The following is a 4,825-nucleotide window of genomic DNA, read 5'->3' on the forward strand; positions in this document are numbered from 1 at the left end:
TCCATCAGCTCCCCAGCTCCCTCTGAGTCATCCATCAGCTCCCCAGTACTTGACCTCTCTGATTCCTCTCTCTGATTCCTCTCATCCATCAGCTCCCCAGTACTTGACCTCTCTCTGATTCCTCTCATCCATCAGCTCCCCAGTACTCCTGATTCCTCTCTCTGATTCCTCTCATCCATCAGCTCCCCAGTACTTGACCTCTCTGATTCCTCTCATCCATCAGATCCCCAGTATTCCACCTCTCTGATTCCTCTCATCCATCAGCTCCCCAGTACTCCCTCTCTCTGATTCCTCTCATTCATCAGCTCCCCAGTACTTGACCCTCTCTGATTCCTCTCATCCATCAGCTCCTCAGTACTCCACCTCTCTCTGATTCCTCTCATCCATCAGCTCCCCAGTACTCCCTCTCTGATTCCTCTCATCCATCAGCTCCCCAGTACTCCCTCTCTGATTCCTCTCATCCATCAGCTCCTCAGTACCCACCTCTCTGATTCCTCTCATCCATCAGCTCCCCAGTACTCCCTCTCTCTGATTCCTCTCATCCATCAGCTCCCCAGTACTCCACCTCTCTCTGATTCCTCTCATCCATCAGCTCCCCAGTACTCCCTCTCTCTGATTCCTCTCATCCATCAGCTCCCCAGTACTTGACCTCTCTCTGATTCCTCTCATCCATCAGCTCCCCAGTACTCCCTCTCTCTGATTCCTCTCATCCATCAGCTCCTCAGTACCCCCTCTCTCTGATTCCTCTCATTCATCAGCTCCCCAGTACTCCCTCTCTGATTCCTCTCATCCATCAGCTCCCCACTACTCCCTCTCTCTGATTCCTCTCATCCATCAGCTCCCCAGTACTCCCTCTCTCTGATTCCTCTCATCCATCAGCTCCCCAGTACCCCCTCTCTCTGATTCCTCTCATCCATCAGCTCCCCAGTACTTGACCCTCTCTGATTCCTCTCATCCATCAGCTCCCCAGTACTTGACTCCTCTCTGATTCCTCTCATCCATCAGATCCCCAGTTGACCTCTCTGATTCCATCATCCATCAGCTCCCCAGTACTCCCTCTCTCTGATTCCTCTCATCCATCAGCTCCCCAGTACTCCACCTCTCTGATTCCTCTCATCCATCAGCTCCCCAGTACTCCATCCTCTCTCTGATTCCTCTCATCCATCAGCTCCCCAGTACTCCCTCTCTCTGATTCCTCTCATCCATCAGCTCCCCAGTACTCCCTCTCTCTGATTCCTTTCATCCATCAGCTCCCCAGTACTCCACCTCTCTCTGATTCCTCTCATCCATCAGCTCCCTAGTACTCCCTCTCTCTGATTCCTTTCATCCATCAGCTCCCCAGTACTCCACTTCTCTCTGATTCCTCTCATCCATCAGCTCCCCAGTACTCCCTCTCTCTGATTCCTCTCATCCATCAGCTCCCCAGTACTCCCTCTCTCTGATTCCTCTCATCCATCAGCTCCCCAGTACTCCCTCTCTCTGATTCCTCTCATCCATCAGCTCCCCAGTACTCCCTCTCTCTGATTCCTCTCATCCATCAGCTCCCCAGTACTCCCTCTCTCTGATTCCTCTCATCCATCAGCTCCCCAGTACTCCCTCTCTCTGATTCCTCTCATCCATCAGCTCCCCAGTACTCCCTCTCTCTGATTCCTCTCATCCATCAGCTCCCCAGTACTTGACCTCTCTCTGATTCCTCTCATCCATCAGCTCCCCAGTACTCCCTCTCTCTGATTCCTCTCATCCATCAGCTCCCCAGTACTTGACCTCTCTCTGATTCCTCTCATCCATCAGCTCCCCAGTACTCCCTCTCTCTGATTCCTACCTGTGTAGATGGTCAGTCTGAGTGCTGTTTAGTCAGTGTGTGCGGGTGATGGCACTATGAACAACTTGATGGATCTCTATAAAGTAGGAAGTCATAATAAACCAGCCACATATGGACTAACTTTGTGTCCCTCATCAGAAGTCCACGTCATGTTCTCTCCTTCTCCCAGACAGCTGCTTCCTCTAAACTAGCTACACTAACAACATGATAGCTATCAAGATATACAATGATTTAACTGTACTCCAGCAACATGACCTAACCTCTCTCACCTCTTGTCTCTCCGTCAGAGGTCCACATCATGCTGGACGCCCTCCTTCCACCCAACACCTACTTCCGTTTCAACCCCTACATGAGCGAGGACATCCCATTGGACGAGAGCCGCCCGGAGAGGCTGACCTTCCTGCAGGAGGAAGGAACTCGCTCCCTACCTGGAGAGGAACAGCCAAGCTGAACAAGGCAGCGTCGGTGCTGGCTCTGGAGAAGAGCGCCATCCAGAGGCTGGCTGAATGGTGCAAACTGAAGGCCGACATCTCGAGGGCTTGCCCTTCATCTCCAAACTGTAGGGGACGTCTAGAGGTGAAAGGTCAGACAGGCTGAGAGACACTCATTTAGACTGATTATGAAGATAATATAGGAGCCGTAAAGGTCTGACATGTACGAGGGCCCTTCATCTCCAAACTATAGGAAGAGACCTGCAGAGGTTAAAGTTCAAAAGGCACTGTAGGCGGTAGCTGCTGAAAAACTTATTTAGACTTGAAAATAAACATTATGTGCGTTGATATGACTCCATCAGTGGAGGCTGGTGGAAGAATCTATAGGAGGAAAGGCTCATTGTAATGGAATAAATGGAACTGAGTCAAACGTGGTTTCCATATGTTTGATGTGTTTGATACCGTTCCATTGATTCCATTCCAGCCATTACAATGAGACCATCCTTCTATAGCTCCTCCAACCAGCCTCCTCTGGACTCCATATCTTCTTGATGCAGATCATGTGATATGACTGCGGTCCATTTGAATTTCTGCTGCTCAGGCAGGATGTTGTTGCCTTTGACCTGTGAGAGGTGGTACAGAAGGATCTGTTGTAGTGTTTCTGAAAGGGGTTTGGCTGGTTGGGCTGAAGGAATCAACCTTTTGACTGGTCCTAAATAAAGTGCCACTGTGATGAGCACACAGGCTGTGTTTACACAGGCAGGCCGTGTTTACACAGGCAGCCCAATTCTAATATTTTGCCCCCTAAATACCTGAATTGGTCTGCCTGTGTAAACAGCCATAATGGTGTGAATGGTCGACAGGCGGAGCCATAATGGTGTGAATGGTAGACAGGCATAGCCATAATGGTGTGAATGGTAGACAGGCATAGCCATAATGGTGTGAATGGTAGACAGGCATAGCCATTTACTGTTTTGATTTAAGAGTGCAGGTTTTGCAGGGAAGGTGTTTTTGACAACTACCTACTTCACATGTACTGGTATGTCAGAGATTCAGGGTCTGTTATTAGCAACTCATTCTAATGTAATAACTGTAAATATGTTGTAAGTAACTGACATTGGTGTCGCCTCATTTAAATGCTTCAAACTTGAACTAGGCATGTAAAGTAGAATGGTATAAAACATGTAATTATGCCTTTCACAGATGAATGAAATCATGCACTTTGTAAATTGTCACTTTGTTCTTATCTTAAGAGCTCTGTAAGGGATCAAATATAAATGGGTTGATATTTGGTTTTGAATAATATTGAATTGAAGAGTTCATGGTATTGGCTTTATAATGACGTTGACCCACCTCATTCCTTTCTCCTGCTGCGGCTCTGTAGGTGGAGGGTGTAGAATGAAAATGTGTTGTTGAAACCGGCTTCTGCTGTTGTGTTGTCTATTGAAGCTGTGTCTCATAACTACACTGTTATACATGATCATCTGATCTGTACTGATGTCTATTGAAGCTGTGTCTCATAACTACATTATATACATGATCATCTGATCTGTACTGATGTATCTTAAAGCTGAAGTGATAGTCTACGACCTTAAACCACACACACACACACACGTCTATAATAGAGGTGTCATGGAAGAATGTGGAGTGTCCTCTGTGATTCATTGTTTTTTCCAATTGCAGAATTGATTTGTTACGTTGTTTCATTCAGAGAATTGACCTTCCATGACGACACTCACTCCTCCCAGTCAAATGAGAATCACCCCAATCAACCCTACCCACGTAACACAGCGGTATATGGTTGTCTCTCAAATGGCACCCTATACCCTATTTAGTGCACTACTTTTGACCTGGTTCCCATAAGGCTCTGGTCAAAAGTAGTGCACTATATAGGGAATAGGGTTCCATTTGCGTAGCAGTACGTCAGAGGACACATTATAGCCTCATAGAGGAACCATTGAAATGGTCACCAGAACCAAACACATGAGGAATCAGGCATCATTGATGGAAGAAGATTCTTTCAGATTGTTGTGATCCCAGCTTGGTGTGACGTTTGAACCCAAACGTGACACTGTGGTTGGAGGTCGTAATTGAACGCACGGATTTCAACCCCCAATCCTCAATTCTTGGATTGTGTCTGATTTGCATGTGCAGTGTATCATTCATCCTCTATCATATGATAGATTTAGACTTTCTATAAAACCCTTGTTGGGTTGAGGGGAAGTGACTGAGATTGTATGTGTTCCCTATTTGGATCATTACCCTGTGTGAGTGGATTGTGTGGTATCACACTAACTGTGGACCCTAACCATACCACTGTTGTTAGGTGTGTGATTGTGTGGTATCACACTAACTGTGGACCCTAACCATACCACTGTTGTTAGGTGTGTGGTATCACACTAACTGTGGACCCTAACCATACCACTGTTGTTAGGTGTGTGATTGTGTGGTATCACACTAACTGTGGACCCTAACCATACCACTGTTGTTAGGTGTGTGGTATCACACTAACTGTGGACCCTAACCATACCACTGTTGTTAGGTGTGTGATTGTGTGGTATCACACTAACTG

At 47.1% G+C, this 4,825-nt stretch overlaps 1 pseudogene; it reads left to right on the top strand.

Annotated features, from left to right (window-relative positions):
- The first annotated feature begins 2,109 nt into the window (after positions 1-2,109).
- On the top strand, positions 2,110-3,671 carry LOC135537256 (calcium-independent phospholipase A2-gamma-like; annotated as a pseudogene).
- Positions 3,672-4,825: the final 1,154 nt, after the last annotated feature.

This window comes from Oncorhynchus masou, unplaced genomic scaffold (assembly GCF_036934945.1).
Source record: "Oncorhynchus masou masou isolate Uvic2021 unplaced genomic scaffold, UVic_Omas_1.1 unplaced_scaffold_733, whole genome shotgun sequence".
Lineage (NCBI taxonomy): Eukaryota > Metazoa > Chordata > Actinopteri > Salmoniformes > Salmonidae > Oncorhynchus > Oncorhynchus masou.